General features: G+C 32.3%; 1 protein-coding gene across 4 annotated transcripts in view; it reads right to left on the bottom strand.

Moving 5' to 3' along the window:
- SPATA17 (spermatogenesis associated 17) overlaps window positions 1–24,394 on the bottom strand; it is a 136,044-nt gene that overhangs the window by 12,080 nt on the left and 99,570 nt on the right. The window lies entirely within an intron of this gene.

The raw sequence follows: 24,394 nt of genomic DNA on the forward strand, positions 1-24,394 counted from the left end.
TTCTAAGGGACACTAGAAGGGATACTGCATCCAGTAATCGAGTATAGTCTGCCACTAAAAAATTTTTAATTAAAAAGATATTTAGTGTATTAATAATGTGAAAGTAAAAAAAAACAACTTGATTAGAAAAATTTGAATTTAACATCAAGGGACTCTCCTGGAAAGTAAAACAAAAGGACAACAAAATAGAAATAGGAGATATAAGATTTAAAAAAATGGAAGTTGAGAATCCAAGCAGAGAATTCGATCTTTGAGACAACAAAGAGAAAAGAATTAGGAAAGAATGCAAGAAAAATGTCCCAAAGCAGAATGACAGATAACAATGGCTTAAAACAGAGTGGACACACATTTCAACTTAAAATTCTATATTTAATCAATACCAATTACTTGTGAGAGAGAATTTTAGAAATAAAAGTTATATTGAGAGGCTGTCACAGGCTAGGGGGAATCTTCACAAGAGCCGTGAAAGAAAATTAAGCAAATGAGGAAAAAGGCAATTATTAGCTTCAGGAAATACAGGAAGTTGTACAAGAAGGAAACATCATGTTAGAACATGTTTTAGTCTAATATAAAGTTTGACTATTTGCTGGCTTAAAACTTATAACTGTGTTCCAAGAAAACATGGAGATAATAATATAAAAGAGCTAAATTCTCATCTTCCATAGTTGAATGTCAGTGGCTACCATCTAAAACTGAAAAATCAAGAGTTAGTATATTATTTAGCTAGAAGATAAAAGAGTTGAAAGTGGTGATCTCTGGAAAGGAGGACTGGACATGAAGAACGAGAGGAGTGAGTCACGAGTATCGCTGCTTTACATTATAAATCTTTGAATATATTTAACTTTACTTAAACTATGTCCATGCTTGATATAAATAATGTAGAAAATAATTAGTGCATCAAAATATTTACTTTTCCTAGAATTAAGTTTCCTTTCTCCTTGGACAATTATTTATCAACTTCATTCTTCTCAGTAATTGATGCCTTATTTTTTTTATCATTTACATAAAATATGTAGTTACATTTATCCTAAAAACCTAAACATATGACTTCTAATATGTTGCTTTTTGCCATATTTCCCTTTCTGAGCATTTTAACAATGCTTCCCATAAGCAAGTCTATATAATAAAACATGCTTAAATGCAGATAAGATAGTCAATGGAAATTAATGTATTTTAAAATGCCAACTCTCTTTACAAGCTTTGGAAAAATTATACATATGCTAACTAGTCTATGTACACTACTTTATGTCTTATTTGAACCAAAATTATTAAAGATGATGATCTATTTTCTGAACTAGTGTCCTTTTCCCCAACTAAATCAAATTAAGAAAGCAATGTAAATTTGCTGAGAAGCTATTTCATACCTGGATGCCCTTGAACTTTACTGAGTCTGAACTAAAAAACATGTGCAGGTAAAATACTTTGGTATTCAAAATACTAAGAAATGTTTATTTGCTCCTGCTATGCAAAGTACAATTTATTGCAGAACATTTACATATAACTCCTAATTTATTTAAGGTTTATAAGTGAAAAACTGTCATTTAAAATAAAACTGGCATATGGTAAATATGAGAATTTAATCTCAGTATTTAACATATTATTAACTATTTTTAAACAACATAAAATTATTTAAAGACTGAGAAGATATAAAAATGGAACAATTTAAATAATTATAGCCTTTTGAAACCTACTATTGGCCTAATCACACAATGGAAGAGGAAAAAAACTCTTGAATAAAGTTAAATTCAACTGTGTTTTATTGTCTTGACTTATACCACTTTTGTTCTGCAATTAAGAATTTATCAGAAACAAAGTGAAAAACAAGTATTTCTCACCATGGCCATTAAATAATAACTGCTAATTCGTTGATATCTCTTTTTAATTGTACTTTTAAAATTAAATCATTAATATAAGTTTTATTCTTAGTAAACAAATTATATGCAGTTGATACTTAGGAACACTTGAGAAACTCAGAACTGTTAAGTAGATAACAACTCTTATAATGTTGGTTAAATTATTATTCTATTTAACAAATCCTTTTGATAAGAAATAGTAAACAAATTCAATATAAGAAAGAATAAAACAAGTATAAAAGTAGGAAGCACATAGCATTAAGCTTTAAGTAGTACAGATTTGGTTCTGAACATGCTAAAACAGTCTGCTGGGTCATTAACATAGTAACTTGAAGGTTAATACGAATTATTAACAGAAAACATCCCTGAATCAAGATTGATAGATTAAAAGAGTTCCAAACAGATCAAAATCTTTCAGAGGTAATTCATACTATATTTTAACAAATAAATAATAGCCAGAAAGCTCTTGACTTTATTCAATGATATGAAGTAAAATTTTGATAAGTATAAATTCACTTTACTTAGGAAAACAAAGGAAAAGAATTATACGAATTGTTTCACATTGAAAAGCCACTTTAAAACTCTACTTTATCATGAATGCAATATTAATATGCTAGACTGAAATAATTATGAATTGTAGGTTTCTTTTATGCAAATATTCTTTATTTAGCAATGTAGTTTAGGATATTAATGCATAATACTTTATATATCCCTTATATTGACATATGTTTAGTTATTATAGATTATGGTATAAATGTTAGTTATCATTAATGATATTTCTAGAAACCCATTAGTTTCCAAGAGCTTGGAAATTAATGGTAAAGTATTTTAATTAGTCTTGTCTGCTCTCCTACCATATGGTTAGGGTCTATCCACATTTTCAAAACTGTTAATATGATTTAGTAGATGTTAACCTCACAATGTTCCATTAAGTTCTTATTCATCATGGGGGCTAGTTAATTAGCTTAGAGAAAAAAAATGTCCTCTTCCAAGAAATCTTATACTTAGAGCCTAGGAAAACTCCTTGCCATCTCTACCATCAGTAGCACATGGAAGAACTGGCTTAGGATGTAGGAAGAAAATTGTAAGTAACAACTATAGTGCTAATGTCAATGTTCATGGTTGAACTGAAAAGTCATCACAAAAGGATCTGGGGCTCAGACAGATACACTAGTAAGTCTTCTGAAGCTTTCAAATATCAGATAATTCTCAGTTATCTCCTTACTTTCTTTTGACTTTATCACAAGCATTAAAGTTAGATTTCTTTTGGGTCAGTGTTTTTTTTTTCAAGAGAAATGTCTGTCTCTTCAGGGGGGCTCAGGATAATGAATGGAGAATACAAAATTGCTAAGCTACAGAAACCAAGCTGTTGGCTATGCTTTATGCTGGTTCTGCAAAGACTCACCACATGCTGGGCCTCTGTGCTATGTGTAAGAAATTAATTAACAGAAACCTCAGTTAAATAAGAGTTTGGAGACCAGGAAGGGGAGCTCTCAGACCCTATATAGATAACAGATCCTACAGACCCAAGCCAGCCTACCTTCTAATTTTTAAATAAAGTTTTATTGAAACATAGTCATGCCCCTTCTGTTTTGTATGGGCTATGGTTGTTTTAGCACTACAATGGCAGACTTAACTGCAAAAAAAATTCTTTTTAATGTACTTGGAATATTTATCAAAATTGACCATATCTTGGGCCATGAAGCAACTCTCAACAAATTTCAGAAGACTAAGTTCACAGAGGATATTCTTTGATCATAGAGAACTTAAACTAAATTAAATTTTAAAAACTGTAACTAGGAAATCTCCAAATGTGAGAAAATTCAACTATATATTTATAAATAAAACATGAGTTCAAATAGAAAACATTTTGAAATTTATGACCATAACTTGTCACAAAATCCATATTTTAAAAACTATAGCTTTATATGAATATATTAGAAACAAAGGTTGAAAACGAATTATCTATCTCAAGAAGTAACAGATAGAACAGCAAATTAAACCCACGAAATCAAAGAAAGAAAAAACAAGAAGTAGATATTAATGAAATAGAAAATCATCATTTTCTTGAGAAAATCAACAAAGTAAAAAAGTTAGTTTTATAAGTAGACAGATGAAATTGAAAAATCTCTAGGCAAGACTGATAAGAAAACAATAATCAATATCATAAATGAAAAAGGTGACATCATTAAATATGCCTCAGGCATTAAGTATATAATAAAAGGAGATCAGGAACAACTTTTTGCCAGTAAAGAAAACTAAGATGAATAGGTCAGATTCTGAAAAAAATACAACTTAACAAAATAGACACAATTAGAAATAGAATTCTGAATTGTCCTACATAAATTAAAATAATTGAATCAATACATAAAACCTACTCACAAAGAACACCCCACTATGGTTCACTAGTGAATTTTTCCAGGAAGAAACAGCAAATTTTTACACAATTCTTCCAAAATTGGAAATAGAGGAAACACTACCCAAATTGTTTTATGAGGCTACCATAACCTTGATACCAAAACATTGACAAACACATTATAAGAAAGGAAAACTAGAGACCAATCTATTTCACAAACTAGAGACCAATCTATTTCACAAACAGGAGGCAAAATATTTAAAATATTAGCAAATTGAATGCAGTGATGTATAAAAATGGTAACATCTCATGATCAAGTTGAGTTTATGCTAGGAGTAGAAGGTTGGGTTAACATTTAAAAGGAAAATTAATGTAATTCACTATGATAACAAAATAAAGAAAAAATTCATGTGATCATCTCATAGAAACAGACACATTTGATAAAGTTTAATACTTACTATGATTTTAAAAATAATAATCTAGCAAAATAGAAACAAAGTAAATGTCTTTAATATGATAAAGTAGGTAAAACATGTTTATTGAAAAAATAGTAAAAGTATTCACTTGACAGTAGAAATGACTGGAAAGGAAGAAATAAATTGTTGTTTACAGAAACATGAATTTGCATGTAGAAAAAAATCTAGACAAATTATAATTATTATTAAGGAATTTAGCAAAATCATTGGATATAAAGTCAGAGTTGAGGTAAAAATACTTTCAAAAGAATACACAAAGTACGGAATGGGAGAAAATTTTTGCAAATGATGAAACTGACAAAGGCTTGATCTCCAGAATATATAAGCAGCTCATATGACTTAATAAGAAAAAAACAAACAACCCAATCCAAAAATGGGCAGAAGACCTAAACAAACAATTCTCCAAGGAAGACATACAAATGATCAATAGGCACTTGAAAAAATGCTCAATATCACTAATTATCAGAGAAATGCAAATCAAAACCACAATGAGGTATCACCTCATACCAGCCCGAATGACCATCTTTCAAAAGTCCACAAATGACAAATGCTGGAGAGACTGTAGAGAAAAGGGAACCCTCCTACACTGCTGGTGGGAATGCAGTTTGGTGCAGCCACTGTGCAAAACAGTATGGAGATTCTTCAAAAGACTAGGAATAGACTTGCCATATGACCCAGTAATCCTACTCCTGGGCATATATCCAGAAGGAACCCTGCTTCAAAAAGACACCTGCCCCCAATGTTCATAGCAGCACTATTTACAATAGCCAAGACATGGAAACAGCCTAAATGTCCATCAACAGATGACCGGATAAAGAAGAGGTGGTATATTTACACAATGGAATACTATTCAGCCATAAAAACCGACAACATAATGCTATTTGCAGCAACACGGATGTCCCTGGAGAATGTCATTCTAAGTGAAATACGCCAGAAAGAGAAAGAAAAATACCATATGAGATTGCTCATATGTGGAATCTAAAAAAAAAAAAAAGAAAAGAACATAAATACAAAACAGAAACAGACTCATAGACATAGAATACAAACCTGTAGTTACCAAGGGGGAGGAGGGTGGGAAGGGACAGACTGGGAGTTCAAACTTTGTAGATACTGACAGGCATATGCAGAACAGATAAATAAGATTATACTGTATAGCACAGGGAAATATATACAAGATCTTGTGGTAGCTCACAGCAAAAAAAAATGTGACAACGAATATATGTATGTTCATGTATAACTGAAAAACTGTGCTCTACACTGGAATTTGACACATTCTAAAAAGACTATAACTCCATAAAAAAATTTTAAAAAAGAATACACAAAGTATGACATCACTTATGTATATTTTAAACTATAAATAATATTTATCATGTACCCACCTTCAAGGTGGAACCAATATATTTTGCTATACTTTATGTACCTAAGTATTATAGTATGTACATTTGTAGACGTGTAAATTTTTTCATAATTAAAAATTTTATGATTCTTTGTGAGAAAATAAAGTGCCATAATTTAGCAAATGTAATCAAAATCGTTTTGAGAGGCATATTTATTACCATAAGTGTTTTTATCATTCTCTCTTGACCTCTCCTAATTTTCCCTTCTTTATCCCTGAAGATAATTCAATGTTTGACTAAAAACTAAAGGTAAATAACCAAACATATTTAGAAACTTTATCTTGTACATTATTTCACTTCTGCATATTGTTTAGCAGATGATTCATAAAAAACATTGCATGGTTAGTGCAGTATTCTATTACTTAAACCAAAAAATAATGTAAAAGAATTATAGCAATGGAAAGAAAATTTACTTAAAAAATTAATAGTAATACATTTTTAATATTTCATGAATATGTATGTATATATGTGACTATCTATATAACACATACATGTCTCTATATTAATTATATTTTCTCTTTTAATTCATAAAGCAGAGCTAAATTATTTTTAACATGACCTCCAGCTCTGCCATTTTATTATAATACGATTATCAGTAAATCCTCTAAGTATCTGGAAGGAACTGATGAAACCTTAGAAGATGGTATACAATAGGACAAAGTAGGTTTAAAGAACTAGTTGAGAGAGTGAAGTGTAAATGGTTAATACCCCAGTCTTTGGCAATGATGAGCTTTATTTATTCTTATTTTTCCATCTGTAAAATGAGAGGAAATGTTAATATCAACATCCTACGTTAGTTCTGATAATTGAAAGTGAAAATACACCTAATGCTCTTTCTAAATACCTGTCAGTTTGCTAACAACAATTTTAACTTTGAGATAATTTATCAATAAAAAGGACTGAAAGATAGATAGCAACTTTCCTGTTCATAAAGCTTGCCTCCAAAAAAAAAAGAACAGCAAGAGAGAAAACATCCAAAATTCTTCTTCATATCACTTCAAAGGACATAACCTATGTGAGTAGAACTTAATACTTCCGTTTCACTGAGTCACCTTACAAATCAAGGTAGTACTCTACACATCTTGGGTGCTCAGTAATTGCTTTGATGAACTCTTAACATTAAAAATGAGACTTAATTACTTAAAAATTGCAGTCACACCTGCAAAATAATTGATTCCTTTTTCCTAGGTAAGATAGAACTTTGAACAAGATTTTCTGAGTTGAACTTCAGATTTACGCAGAGTGATTTAACTGCGAATATAGAGAGCTTTGGTTTAATGCTTCAAAATGCTGGGCTCAATGCAAAATGTAGACATCTTCTAAAACAAAGTTGGATGACAAATGGAGAGCTATCCTCCTCTAACAATAAACTAACATCTACATATTAATTTCACAGAAACTCTTGGTGGAACCACCAACTATGATTCTCCTATATTGTATTATACATACATTTGAAAAAATGATATACAGAGTATACACAGATATGTTTTATTGCTACCTTTAGCAGGATAGAAACAGTATATCAAATTTTATTTTGGTGGTCCTTTTATTAGCTTTCTACCACTTGATCAGTTGATATCACTACTAATAAATTTTTTTTATAAACTAGAGTTTGCAACTCCTGTCCTGAGACTAATATTCCAAAAAACAGTCTAAGCTTTAGGGAAAAAACCAATTACAGAAACAGCATTAAAAATGCCAAGCGCCGGGCAGAAGCAATTCTGGATCAGTTTAAAAAAGTGATTGATGAAACTCTAATCCAAGCTGAAGGAACAGTTTCACGACAAGCTGTGACCATTCCACACACTTCATTAGCTGCCATAATTAGCCTGGTGTTTCAATTTGTTAGAACTGGTGGGGACAATTTTCCTCAGAATGCAAACATCAAAAAACAGGGTCCCTCACACTTCCGAAGAGGCTGATGAGAGGCTTTTCTAGTCTCTGTTAACTAAAAGATTAATTATTGCTGATGGGAGGCTGTGCTGTGATTGTCACTCTGTCTGTGTGCATTACTTTTAGCATTAGAAGAAAGATATGGTTGACACTGCACTACTCAATCAAGTGGCTTCACATTACAGCACAAAGTCGGTTTTAATATCCAGGGTATTTTTGATTGATTTTTCTTCCTGTTTTCTGAGTCCAAGATTCCCATCTACTTATTTGTATCAGAATTTTAAAAGAAACTCTAAAATATTGAGAATTTTTGTTAATGTACTTGGCCTCAAGTCATGGCTTCCTTCCTTAACTATAGATCAGCTAAAGAGTGGCTTCATGTATTTCTATGATTGTATGGTGACATCTTTTAAATATGCTTACAAATTTTCTAGGACTACAAATGTTTTAACCAACCTATAAAGTCATGTTCGTTTTACTTATATTTACAAACATAGCATTATAACCTTATCCCTGGATGAAGGAAATATATCCTGATTTCTCACAATAAAAATTCATGAAATCTAATTAAAAGAGAGGCAGGAAGGGTACTCCTACCTAGTGTCCCTGGAACAGAAGTGATTTCTTTCAGTTCCTTGGACACAGGCAAAGTTGATCCAAAATCAATAGGATATACCTACCGTGTCATTAAAAATTTCACCAAAGCCTTAATTTCTAATCCCTTGATTTGATTATCATTTAATTATTTGCATTCAGATAATTATTTTTAAGTCAAAAATTTCCACTTAATGTATCTTGTCTAAAAAACTCACTCCTATAAACAACAAGTTTCTTTTGTATAGCACAGGGAACTAGAATCAGTACCTTGTAGTCACCTATAATGAAAAGAATCTGAAAACAAATATATATATGTGCATGTATGACAGACATTATGCTGTACACCAGAAGCTGACACACTATTGTAAACCAACTATACTTCGATAAAAATAAATAAATTAATTAAAAACTCATTCCTTTAACTGACCTGTAATGAATGAACTCATAGGAGGAATTTACCAATTTAGTGGAGGAAGTATCGAAAGCCAAAGAAATTGGTGGTATTTTCAAATTCACTACATCATAGTGAAAAAGCTTCAAAGTGAAAAAACATAGTAACGTCAGAGGAAAAAAAACGCTTGTCTCAGTCTCCAGAATGAAATTCTCCACAGGTTCCATTAAAATCAAGGCCTTGTTATCCCAAATATTTGGTTAGATAAATCATTTAGAGCAGCACTGTCCAATAGAAATACAATATGGGCCACATATGTAATTTTAATTTTATAGTAGCCATATTAGAAAAAGTAACAAAAAATAGGTGAAATTAATTGTATGACAATAAAATATTTAACCTAATATGCCTAAACTATTGTCAATGTAACTATGTTATTAATATAAAAATATGAATGTGTTACTTTTTTTGGTACTACATCTTTGAAATCCAAGGTATTTTACACTTACAGCACATCTCAATTCAGAGAACACACATATCAAGTGCTGTTGTATCAAACAACACAAACTTAGAGAAGGCAGAGCTTGCCTTCTTGGAGTAGTTTTTCTGCTATGTGGTGAACAGAGCAGTTCTGGAGTTCTATGGAGTTACACACACCATCAGTGGATCTATATGAATAGATGCAAAAACAGCTGAATCAACTCCTTACAATAAAAAGTCCTTCTATCTTAATATAATGGACACTGATGGAATGCAAGTAGATAATAAGAATCCTAACAATCAATGAAGCTAATGTAAGACCTAAGAAATCAACAGGTCATGAACATCGTGGAGACTCAGAATAGCACACTCAGGGCCAGAGAGATATTGCCCATTCCTAGGGCAGGGATGCATGATTAAAGCAAAATCCACACTGTACCGAGAGCTGAGACCTGGCCAGCACGCATCAGCGTGGGCACACTGGTTATTAACACACTTTGGAAATGATTTCATTATTTTCATGCCTGTTAGTAAGTATCTAACAATCCAGGCACTACCTCAAACAGCCTTCCCAATCCAGCAGTTAAGTAGCCACTATACATCCCACCAGGAAACCTTGGACAACATTCTGATTGTTTAGTATCTGTGAAGTATAGTTAACAAATACTTTTTATTATTATTCATGCCTATAATACATACATAATTAGACAGGCATATTAAACACAGTTATTTATCTGGTAAATCTGTGGTTAATTTAGCCATATTGTTGTTTTTGATCTTTTCATCAAATTGCTTCTTAAAATCTCAGAAAATATGCTCAGAACCAAAATAGCTAAATTTCATGGCTCTAAACAGCCACACAAAAGTCATAAGAAAACTAATCTCAACTGAGCCTGCCAAGCCATTTGCTGTTCAAAAGATATTACAGAGATTATTTCTGTTTGGGTATTTCAATGTGGGGATGGTTTTACTTCCATAATTCTATATCTTTACTATTTATCTTTGATTTAATTTTAAACAGTGAAGGATATACTCAAAATAACTCTTACAGTTTTACGTATATTCAAAATTGTGTTGAATCATTCACATTAATATTGTAACACAAAGAGAGAGATTTAGATTGTCTTGAGAGAGAGAGATTATAAAATAGCACAGAAAATAAATAACTTCTAGTATAGTGACGATTTCACCATTAAAAACATGAATTAATTACAGCTGGAGCACTTCTGCCACTTATAAAAGTACTTCAGAGAATGGGGCTTTTTGTCACAAAACGTGGCTTGATTTGTGAAGGCTGGAAGTTAACCAAACTATGATTTGCTCCATCCAAAGATCTTTGCCTGGAAACAATTCATAATGCAAACAGATGAAGCCGCATACCACAGGGGAGAAACCACGCAGCAGGAAAAGAAATGCCATTGATTTGCGACTTAGAACAGAAGCGTTAAATATAACAAATACTTCATTCTCTCCCAAACAGTTGCTATTTTAGAACGTGTCATAGGGTAAACAACAGAGGCAACACTTTCCTCTAGCATGATTCAGGATGCGTCTGAGAGCAACCGACTCATGAATCTGGTCTGGTATGTTCCCACTGACATTATGATAGAAAAATTTCTATTTTGTGAGCCCCTTTTTGGAGATCATATAGGCTGTTTTCCTGTCTTCAAAATGATTAAGATTTCTTTTGTTGAGCATAACTTCAATTGGGGAGAAAATCTGGAAACTTCCCAACTAGGCATAGTATCTGCACTCCTTGGAAACACACCTGGTTTAACTGTTTGATGAAAAAAGTTCCACATGCCACCTTGATCACTTTCTAAATGAGCATGAATTACTGCCAAAGATGCTGCCCAAAAGTCCTGAATGGAGGCTTCCATACTCCTTTTCAGTAGTCAACTTGAGAGAATTTTTGTAAGGAAATGAGAGCAGGATATGAAATAGTGTCTTGAAGATAAGGAGTCAACTTTAAATAGAAGTTCCAAAATTTCTGGGAGAAATGGGAAGCCGCGGTTAAAGCAATTGATAAGAAGGAATTCAATCAGATTGGATTGCTTAGATAATTTTACTATTATTATTTAATGCACCACTGCTGTAGTATGCATGATGCTGAAAAGTCATGAATTCTTTTGAATAAGCTCTCATTCTAAAAAATAAGATTATTGGAAGATAATTATGCCAACTCTCTAATTCTGGATGAAGAACTTCAGCATGCTGAAGTGGAAAATGACAATTTGTTCATTTCTGCATAGGGAGAAATCTCTGAACACCCAGGAACATTACAAATCTCTGCTGAAGTTCCCTTCTGCTTCAGTGTCCCTAAAATGATACATGGATTCGTAACTTTCAGTTGTCACAGACTATATTGATAATGAAGACTCCAAAACACATAATCTCAATGGATTTAAAGACAAAGGAAATGAAATGACATGAATTCAATGTAGAGATTCTCAGAAGACTTTTATATTCCTTTACCCTGACCTTTGTTCTCTGACAAAGCAAGTTATTAGCATTCTGATTCCACTATACACTACATTCTAGAATTCCTTTTAACATTTGTTGCCATTAGAACAAAAAACTGAAATCAAATTGATGTCAAAGATAAGTGCACTGCCATATTAAAAGTCTGACCTAACATTTCAACTTTTTAACTCAAGTAGAAACAGTAGTGTTTTCATTGAGATTTACTTTTATACAATTTCATTTACCTGCAAAATTTGTATTCATTTCCACATTTTTATAAAAATAGATATTTAAGAGTAATATTTGTTAACAAAAACTTTTGTTTACTTGTTCTGTGAAGGAAATTGATTTTCAATAAAACAAAATGATAGCATGCAAATGTGTGCATTGTGTATTTGCACTTTTTTCTAGAGAGAAGGTCCATAGCTTCAGTTAGATTCTCTGAAAGTTAGATATCAAAAAGAAGTATCAAATTATTAATTTAAACTCTTAAAATTATTTTTGAAGAAAGCAGCACTCTCCAGAATTAAACTGAAAACCTACTTTGCCACTCTATATTTTATTTACTTAATATTTATTGAAATACAGTTGATGTGTAATACTCTGTTAGTTTCAGGTGTACTACATAGTGATTTGACACTTGTATACATTATTAAATAATCACCACATTAAGTCTAATAATCATCTGTCCCATACAAAGTTATTACAGTATTATTGACCAGATTCCTTATGCTGAACATTACATCCCTGTAATGTATTATTGTATAACTTACTTATTGTATAACTGGAGGATGTATCTTTGAATCCCCTTCACCTATTTCACCCTGGATCAGTTCTATTTTTATTTTTTTTTTGAGGAATCTCCAATTTTGAGCAGTAAAGTGGCTGCCCCAATTTACAATCCACCAACAGAGCATGAGGGTTCCCTTTTCTCCACATCCTTGCTAACAGTCGTTGTTATCCTTCTGAAGATAATCATCCTGCCATGTGTGAGGTGGTATCTCATTGTGATTTTAATTTGCATTTCCCTGATGATTTGTGATGTGGAGCATCTTTCCATGTACCTGTTGGCCATCTGTATGTCTTTGTTGCAAAAATGTCTATTCAGGTCCTCTGCCTACTTTTAAATCAGATTGTCTCACTTTTTGATGTTGAGTTGTATGAGTTCTTGGTATATTTTGGATATTAACCCCTTATTGGATATATTGCACAAATATCTTCTCCCATTCAGTAGGCTGCCTTTTTGCTTCCTTCACTAAGCAAGAGGTTTTTTAGTTTCACATAATCCCACTTGTTTATTTTTGCTTTTGTTTCCCTTGCCTGAGGAAACAGATCCAAAAAAATCTGCTAAAGACTGTACAAAGAGCATACAATACATTAAAAGGATCATACACCAGGCTCAAGTAGGATTTACCCTAAGGATACAAGGATGGTTCAATATATGCAAATTAGCCAATGTGGTACACCACATTAACAAATTGGAGAATAAAAATCATATGATCATCACAATAGAAGCATCTCAGTAGAAGCACTTTTATTCAAAATAGTACTCAAAATCCTAGCCACAGCAATCAGATAAGAAAAATAAATAAAAGGAATCTAAATTGGAATGGAAGAAGTAAAACTTTCACTGTTATCAGATGACATGATATTATACATAGAAAATCCTAAAAATGCTACCAAAACACTATTAGAACTAATAAACAAATTCAGTAAGTTTGCAGGACACAAAATTAATAAACAGAAACCTGTTGCATTTCCATACACTTTGTTATTTGTTATTACAAACTATCAGACAGAGAAATTTAAAAAAAAATTACGATTTACAATTGCATCAAAAAATACAATACTGAGAATAAATCTAATCAAAGAGGTAAGAGACCTGTACTCTGAAAACTATAAGACACTGATGAAAGAATTGAAGACAGCACAAATGGAAATATATACCACGTTCATGGATTGGAAGAATTAATACTGTTCAAATGGCCATACTACCTAAGGCAATCCACAGATTCAACGCAATCTCTATCAAAATATCAAAGGCATTTTTTTTCCCAGAACTAGAACAAATAATTCTAAAATTTGTGTGAAAACACAAGAGACCCTGAATAGCCAAAGCAATCCTGAGAAACAAGGCTGGAGGTATCATGCTCCCTATTTTCAAGCTACAGTAATCAAAACAGTATGTTATTGGCACAAAAGCAGACACATAGATAAATGGAACAGAATAGAGAGCCCAGAAATAAACCCATAAACTCATGCTCATATGATTAACTAATCTATAACAAGGAAGGCAAAAATTGCAAAGGGGAAAAGAAAAGACAGCCTCCTCCATAATGATGATGTCAAAACTGGACAGCTACATGTAAAAGAATTGAACTGGACTGCTGGCTCACATCACATACAAAAATAAACTCTAAATGGCTTAAAGACTTAAATGTAAGATGGCAATTATAAAATGCCACTCTATATTTTAAATCAAACTTCCCATAAAATAAATATGAGAAATGAGATAGGCAAAATGATTTCCTACAAAGGAAAATAAAACCACGTGGTTAAGTAGAAAAAACTTAGTGACTTGACCTATTTTAGTGATCTGGTGAGTATAGGTGGGCAGGTCTTGAGCACAAATGTCCCAGCCCACAATCAGGTAACAGGCACTTGTAATGGACTCTTTGCCTTGCATCACTCTTATTAACTATACTTCCATGGAAAAAATCATCATAAATAGAACAACACTTCTATATGTAATTGCAATATAAAAGAGTTACTTCTTCAGTTTTTTCTCCTTTCTACCCCATTCTAAGATGCCTTTCCTGAATGTGAGTGTGTGCTCCTAGTTTGCAGAAAAGGACTAGTGAGCTCAACAGGGCAAAGACAAACCTTGAGTATATGCAGCAGACATAATCCAGTTAATGTGTTCTTAAGATAGCTATCCTTCTGACCACATCATTAAAAATAATTTAATTGATTACATAAAATAAAAAGAAGTATACTGTCATCACGTATGATGTCACAATATATTAATAGTAATGAAAATATTTATTTCCCCCAAATTAAAAAATATATATTGGAAAGAGAGGAAATATTTGAAAAGAAGTGTATTTCTTTGCTTTGGAATAACAGACTTTATTGAGGCTATATTTTAAGCTATATTTTACCCTACAGTAGAAAGAAGCTTTCTTGAAAATGCACTTTTTTTTATAAACAAAAGAAATTTATTTCTTACAATTCTGGATGCTGAAAATCTAAGATTGGAGTGCCAGCATGGTTGTGTGAGGGCACTCTTCCAGGTCACAGACTTCTTGCTATACCCTCACATGGCAGAAGGGAGTAGGGTTCCCTGGGTCTCTTTTATAAGGGCACTAATCCCATTCATGAGAGCTCCACCCTCATGACCTAATTACCTCCCAAGGTTCCCACCTCCTAATACCATCATATTGGGCATTAAGATTTAAACATATGAATTTGGGGTGGGGGGGACACAAACATTGAGATCATAGCAGAAAGAGTTCTGAGTCAGGTCATAAGTAGGTGTATTTAGGAAAATGTACTTTATTTTTTTGTTACAATGTTAGCAAAAGTCAATCCTTAAATTTACCATTATTTTAATGCTATTAAGTCATAACTTTATATTAACACAGTCGCTACATTCTGAGATGATTTTCTTCATAGAATGCCAAATACTTAACATTTGATACTTGAAAATCTCTCAATCTGACAAATTCATGCAACTTCAGATCCTTTTTTATTGTTAGCAATTTTATCTATTATAGATCAGTAAGATGAATGTTAGAAAGGTGAAGCATGGGAAATTTTCATCAGTAATGTTTTGGGGTAAAAAGAAAAAGCCTATGTGTTAGTTACCAATGTGTCTATCTTTTTTCTGGAATGTTTTTAGCATTTTTACTGTACTTTGAAATTTAAGTAACATTAGCCATGATATGGAAACTTACTCTCAAAACTAAGTATAACAAAATTTTACATATGGTACTTTTTACTTCCTTAATTATGCTACCAGAACTAGAAAGGATATTGCAGTAACTTGCAGATTAGATTGCTTCCACTATTTGGATATTATTTATGTATATTAAATATCAAAACATAAGTGACAGATACTTCTGAATTCAATTAGCAAAACAATACCCAATGTCTCAAAATCATATTCAAACAAGTATAGTTTCAATTTAAATAGTTTGTATTATTTCTCATAAAAATACAAGTTTGAAAAAAATACTTTAACCTTTTAATGGCTTATAGACTTTAGCAGTATAAATGAGTTTCCATGAAATATGTTGACAAAAATGGAAATCATTTTCTTAAAATAGCACACATGACATAAAGTGAAGGAAAAATGTATATGGTTAATGCTATTTGTTCTTCATTATTGCTATAATAAATGTCATACTGATATATGGCAGTAAGTTGGTGAGCTACAAAGAAATTTGGACAGACACGCTTTCAGCCCAGTCTTCTAATGACAAATCATTAGATTCATAACCAAAAAAAACACAAAGAAATAATATATAATAAGAATAATAGAGCACTGAATACATACACAGAAATTTATTTACCATAAGAAAATTTAATCTTGGTCTAGGATATAACTGTTATATCACAATTTAATTTTTTTTTAAATACTAAACTTGCCAGCCATACATAACCTCACTTGGGAGATGGATATAGTTTGGAAAAGCTTTCCCAAGGAGGAGAGGGAGAAAACTAGTGTGTCTCCCTGGTATCTGGCATATAAGTGACTGCGTGGCTGGAAGGAATTTAGAAGAGCCCAGGTGCCAGAGAGTAGTCAAAAGGGTTTTGCATTGGACATAAAAAGTGGGAGCTCTCTTTGGATAAGCAAATAAAACAACTGAAAGAGTAACACAGCAACGTTTTTTTCTCTAATGCTGCTTACAGGCAAGTTACATGATTAAAAGAAGAAGGTAAGGAAAGCAAGACATTTATAATACAACAGACAAATGACAATGCATTGCTAGTTAGACAGCATAATAAGTACCATCTAATTTTCTCTTTAAAATCCATTTATTCTTCATAGCTCGAGATCATCATCAAGGGACCACATTTTCCAACGGAGGAATTACAGAGGAGGAAAATTAGGTTTTATTAAATATTCCAATTGTTGTGAGCAAACTCTTTGCAAATTGTTCTTGGAATCGATTTAATAAGAAAGTAAGGTCAAGATTTGTACCCTTACAATCACAATGTAAGGATACAAATTACTACTTTTGTACCTTTAGAGTATTTAATTGCTATCCTTGAAGTCAGTTGCTGCCCAGATTATCAAGTTATCACTTTTTAGTCCTCTGCTATTTCATAGTTGTTAAACTTTTTAACATGCTGGCAGATTTAAATTTTTCCCTAATAGTTCATAACCTTATAATAGCCACCTGAAAAGTAACTTGTAAATTAACCCAGAGTTAATAACGCGGTTATCAATTTGGCACTTATGTAACAGAAATCACAAATTGTAGCATTCTCAAAATCGGTCTGGTAGGATGGCTTCCAGCACTTTTTTAAGGTGAATATGAATGCTTAATTAAATAAGACCACGAAGGAAGCTTTTAAAATAAAACATACTAAATTTAGGATAATTAGGAAAATACGCAGTTAAGTATGTTAAAATAAGTTAAATCCAAAATAACTATTTTCACACAGAACAATCTATTCAGATGAATATTCAAACAGGAAATCCAGTCTGTGAAACCCATGAATAGAGTCCTGAGCAGTCTGTGGTGCACATTATGTAAAGTGATATGAACTGATTAAGGGAACACACAATTAAGAGAAGTATTTGACTTGTCCTTTATTTTTACGGTATGTGTTGCTATTGGTTCCCTTTGCCTTTTTGTGAGGCTTTAAAAAAATTCAGCAATAACTTGGAAATTTACCAAAAATAATTTTCAAAGTTCTATTTTTATATTCTGATATAAAATCAGCTGGAAGATACAAAAGGATATGAAATGTTATCTATAAATTAAAATTTGACTTGACAGTAAGCTTTCAGCTATTTGCCTCAGAAGTAACACAAGGCAGGAGGGTGTAGCTCAGTGGCAGAGTACATGCCTAGCATGCATGAGGTCCCAGGTTCAATCCCCAGTACTTCCATTTTAAAAAGATAAATAAATAAGCTCAACTATTTAAAAAAAATTTAAATAAAAAAATAAGAAAGAAGTGACAAGTTAGATGTTTACTATATTTAAATTTCAATATTTAGTTTTTATAAAATTAAAACGAGAACTATATAGTATGGGAAATAAATTTAAATTAATAAAAAGCAAATTAATATTTTAATCATCCAGGGCTCACTCAATTTATTAATGTGATTTTATTATTACTTTCTAAATATAAGCTTAACTCAGAGATACTGCAGGTTGGGTTCCAGACCACCACAATAAAGTGGGTATCGCAATTAAACAAGTCACACACATTTTTTTGTTTCCTAGTGTATATAAAAGTTATGTTTACACTGTACGATAGCCTATTAAGTGTGTAATAGCTTTATGTCTAAAAACACAATGTACATAGGAACGATTTCTCAATAGCATGCTTGATAGCATTTTACCCACAGTAGACCTTTCAAAATTGGAGTAAATCCTTTCAAACCCTGCCACTGCTTTATCAACTAACTCTGTCATGTTCTACATCCTCTATCACGTCAACAATCTACACAACATCTTCACCAGGAGTAGTTCCCATCTCTAGAAACTAGGTTCTTTGCTCATCCATTGAAGCAACTCCTTAACCCTTTTAAGTTTTATCATGAGATTGAAGCAATTCAGTCACTCTTTCAGGATCCACATCTAACTACAGTCTCTTGCTATCTGAAGTGACTTCTTCCATTGAAGTCTTGAACCCCTCAAAGTCATCCACAAGGGCTGGAATCAACTTCTTCCAAACTCCTGTTAATGCTGATATTTTAACCTCTTCCCATGAACCACAAATGCTCTTAATGGCTCCTAGAATGACAAATTCTTTCCATAAACGTTTCAATTTACGTTGCTAAGATCCCTCAGAGGAATCACTTTCTATGGCAGCTATAGCCTCACATAACGTATTCTTAAAAACTAAGACTTGAAAGTCAAAATTACTCCTCAATTCATGGGATGCAAAAAGGATGCTGTGTCAGCAGGCTTGAAAACAACATGAATCTCATACATCTTCATCAGAGCTCTCAGGCGGTCAGGTGCATTGTCAACGAGCAATCAGATTTTGAAAGGAATTTTTTTCTGAGCTGTAGGTCTCAACAGAGGACTTAAACTATTCAGTAAACCATGCTGTAAAGAGACGTGCTGTCATCCAGGCTTTGCTGTTCCATTCAGAGAGTACAGGCAAAGTAGACAGCTCTAGGATTTTCAGAATGGTAAATGAGCATTGGCTTCAACCTCAAGTCACCAGCTGCATTAGCTCCTGACAAAAGAGTCAGCCTGTCCTTTGACAATTTGAAGCCAGGCACTGACTTCTCCTCTTGAGCTATGAAAATCCAAGATGGCATTTTCTTCCAATATAAGGAATATCTCATCCACACTGAAAATCTGTTGCTTAGTGTAATCATCTTTATTATCTTAGCTAGATCTGAATAACTTGTTGCAGATTCTCCCTCAGCATCTGCTGATCATCCTGAACTTTTATGTTATGGAACAGATAGAATCACTGAGTGCCACAGGAATGGTCTCCAAGCCAGGTGGAGAGTTCACTGTATTATTATTTTTATAAATAATATTCTGGTATTCTATATCACCTTGACACATAATCAAGATACATTTTTAAATGTACAAATTATTATGTGTAAAATAAGCTACAAAGATAGATTGTGCAACCCAGAGAATATAGCACATATTCTATAATAACTACAAATGGAGTATATATAACCTTTAAAAATTGTGAATCACTATATTGTACACCTGTAACTTATATAATATTGTACATCAACTATACTTCAATAAAAAAAGCCTTAAAAGCAGAAAAATGTATTTAACAGAAAAATGTATATACAATATACAAAAGTTTGGTTCATGAAGGAATAGTTAACATAAAACAATAAAGATTTTGCAAAAAATCCCAAAGCAAATAAAATAGTAACTAAATGAAGTGAATAATAAAAATAATAGAATTGTTAACCATGAAAAATGATAAACAGCAGTTATTTGGAAAAACGTAAAATTTTTTAAAAGTTATTTACTTACTCAAAAATTAAAAAAAAATTTTTTGGTGGGTGTAATTAGTTTTTTAAATGTATTTGTCTATTTATTTATATGGAGGTACTGGGGATTGAACCCAGGACCTCGTGCATGCTAAGCATGTGCTCTACCACTGACCTATACCATCCCCTCTTTGGAAAATGTAAAATTAAATCATCATTATATAAGAACAAATTTCATGAGAAATTTACACTGCAATAAAGTAGTAAAAGAAACAAATAATTATTTCAATTTTAAAAGGACTTTATAAGCATATCTTAGGCAAGAACCATTCCCCTTTAAAATAATCCCACAATACACATACAGAGAGACAGACTTCAAGAGGAATTCTTCATAAAGTTGAGGAATCACATTGGGACTAAAAACTTTCGGAAAGAAAATTTTATAGGCAAGCTATAAAACCTCTGTGTCAAATGCAGATTTTGTCCTACACCACAGTGTACAGCTGCACATCTAGGGCAAGCAACTTACCTGGGGTGATGTAAATTTTACAGACCTCAGAAGGAAGCGTTTGCCATAGTCTCTCTAGAGCTGTACAGTTATTAACAATCTGATGGGGAGACCTCTCAACCTCAGACTTTCTTGTAGTTACTAAAGTTTTTTTAAAAATAGCTTACCATGCTTCTTCTAAAACTGTGTTCCATAGTGGGTGGGGGGTATTGCTCAGTGGTAGAGCATGTGCTTGGCGTGCACAAGGTCTGAAAATCTTGGCTACATCACTGCACACATTATTTTCATTCACAAGTTAAAATTCAAATCAGAAACTCTTCTGAACCCATTTTAAAAACTCTAATTGAAAATTTCTACACAATGTAACAAACCTATTCGAAACGAAATTCATTGAAGAGTAAAGTCAGTGTAAATTTATATATCTTAACATTACACATCTAAACTATTTTGTAGGTTAAACATTATTTTTAATAAATAACATAACTCAATATTTGGCTCTGTCAAATTAAATGCATAATAGAGTATATGTATAAATATATGCACAACAAATGATCCTATAACCTATAATAAAAAATTATATAAGCTTATACTTTTCCTGAAGGCTACTGACCTCAGAAGGACGGATACAAAGGGAATCAGACGAAGGAAACTGAAGAAATTCAGTCCCAGATAATATCGTGCGAGAGACAGAAAAAGCACTTAAACTGAATATTTGATTATTGAAGGCCATCCTCCTAAGCAAAATATTTTCCCTCAATTACAGCTAATTATTTAATTGTTTACATTCACTAATGAAATGAAACAACACAAAACAAACAACTGTAAGGGGCTGTTTTCAGCCAGCACATTATCATCCATCAGCATGTGCAGAAAGATTCTTAAAATTATATGAAGCTGGTCTGTTGAAATAGAAAGGCATATTTTATCCCAATCAATGCATAAAAGTAAAATTATCCATAACTGAGGCATGTTCCTCTGCTGTACAGTTCAGCTGGGATGATCCCCACACACTGCACTTGCACATCAATTATCATAATCATAATCACGGTCGTTAAGCTGAATGTTCATTATTATCAGGATGCTGGTGACAGCAGATTCAATCACCGGGTGCAGTGGGCAAGCAGTCACAGTCCCACCCAAGTTTCTGCAGACAGCGATGTGCCACATTAAATCCATGATGTGTTCCACATCCCACTCCATTCCAAAAGCCGTAGACGGTAAAGGTCAACTTTATGTTCTGTGCAATATGCTTAGGTTCTCTAAATTAATTCTTTGGACTACTAGATATTTTTATGCTTTGTAGCTTATAAAATCCTGTTTGGGACCAAAATGCACATGAAAATAACAAAAAAGGGCTGCTCTACTGTTGTAATTCACCTATAATAAGGCATAGGACGGAAGGCTTTATCAACACGAACCATCTTAAAAGTCTCCTCTTGAATTTTGCAAATAAGGAAAATCATGAAATGGTTCCATTAAAACCAGTTGTCTAAAATGCATATGATACTCATTTTAATGCAGATAAAGGCCTTAAAGTATCATTTCTGCTTCAGTAAATACGAATGTATGTGAATGTTTTGACAATCAAAAGAATGTTTTCAGCATACTGAATTTTTTATTGTCCAACTCTTTTAGACCTAGCCAGGTAGATTAAATTAATAGTGACTGATAGATTCTCCTTATTTAATTTCATTTCTATTTTAAATATTGAGATCAGCATAGCAAAGAATTTATACATACAAAGTATTTCCCTGAACTTAAACAAAGTTTCACCATTTAAGACACAGACCTAGAATCAAACAACTTAATTTGGGGCATTTTACAAATAGATAAAAAATATAAGAGTAAGTTACATGAGATGTATGTTATTTTAGGATTGACTTCCATACTTTCAAAAATGATATATGTTATTTTTCATTATTGATTTTCAGACTTTCAGAAAACATTATTTGCTCTCAATCTGCTGACTTTGTGATGTCTTTGTATAGTGTTCTTTGTATTAACGGCATTAAAAATAAAACAAAATATTAAATAATGTTTCAGTATTGATTTAAAGTGAATGTGATTAGAGAAAGGAAACATTTGATTTTGTCTCAAGTGATACCCTTTATCACAACTGTGCAACAAATCATTTCAAAATCATAACCTCCATGCTTAAAGATGACAGAAGAGAAAGACAATTCTCCATGTAGACAATCTTAAAACATGATGGAAAGAGTGGATAATAGGAACCAAATATATTTAATTGAGCTCTTTCTTAGCTGACATCAATCTACTGCATTCAACTAACTCTTATATGCATTTAAATATTTGTAAATAGTCCATCTTCTGAATAGAAGAAGCATAAGACTATGCTAGTCTTTTCCATCTTCCAAATTTTGAACTCAGCAAATCCCTAAAACTGTCTTTAATCTCCTAATAATGAATAAGCTGTGGTCTCAGATCTCCAAGATCAAGAAACAAAGTTTTATAAAAAATAAAGAAAAATAAGCCTGCTTTTAGCAATTTATTGGGAACAAGTCTTACCCAAATAATTTAACAGCAAATCAAAGTATAAAATACTTTCGTGTAAATGACAGAATGACTACCCCTGTATTGTGCAGAATATATCAGCAATATAGAATAATAATTTGTTTATTTAATTGGTTATTTGAAGAGATCAGAAGGAAGGGGGAAGAAGGAACTAAGGAGGGGGGAAACGTAAATTTGTATTTAGTATTTTTTCACCTGGTTTTGTGTAAGTGGACTAATGATTTATTAAGAATTAAAGAAACCCTGTACTTTTCTCCCTCAGTTTTTCAAGGTCTACAAGAACAATTATTTGTCATTAACTTTTCAAGTATGTGTACTTTCTAAAAGTATACAGAGGTACAAAATAATTCCTCCAAAACAATAAAATAAATTATTCTTATTTTTTTTTAGTGAGTATCCAAGAGTCTCTATTAGCTGCTTATTCTAGTTAGATAAACACATAGTCTTGGAACATGTCAGAATGTATGAATAAACCTGTTGCATAAAATCAAAAAGTACCATATTATTTTAGGAAAGAAACATCTGCAATGGGATATTTCTTACTCTGAAGTAGCTTAATGTCCTAAGATAAATCATTCATATTTTAAAGAATTGAGTGCTTCCTTGAATTAAATAGAATGGGGCAAGCATAAAAACAAACAAAAATTATGTCAAATAGAAAATGAGATGTAGATCATATTATGTACATTCAAAATATGAAATTAAATGATTTAAAAATCATACTTAACCTGTATTCTGAATGGTTGCACATGAGGTAAAAACAAATGCCTAGAATAGTTCTACTGTGGATTTTTCTAAAATAACATCGTCATCAACTTTTAGGTTTGTCAATCAGTAAAGCAGATTGAACTATTTATTGTATATATTCTTTATGCCATGGAATTACCATTGAGTGCTTTAAAAGACCACTTAAACAAAAATGACTTAGTAGCTGCAAAAGATAAAGGCACTTTCTGAAGAATCCAAGTTACTCCCCAGCATGAGTTTCCTATGGTAAGCCCATATTTACAATATCCTTAAGAAAAGAATTTTCCTTAGAATTTGGTAAAGAAAGATTTCGTTCTTCTTAAAGACTGAACATGTTTCTCCCTCTGGCGTAATGAGGATGCCTCTGAACTTGTTGTCTCTTCATCTCTGCCACCAGCAAGCTGCAGTTCCTGTCACTCACCACCAGTCCCGGCCCCCCCTCACCCCCACATTTTGTGAGCATAGATGCTCTTCTCATCTAAGACCATCTCTCCTTATTTACATTTTTAGACCACATGACCTTTTGGTAAGATGCCTTAAATC

Source organism: Vicugna pacos, chromosome 23, assembly GCF_048564905.1.
Source record: "Vicugna pacos chromosome 23, VicPac4, whole genome shotgun sequence".
Lineage (NCBI taxonomy): Eukaryota > Metazoa > Chordata > Mammalia > Artiodactyla > Camelidae > Vicugna > Vicugna pacos.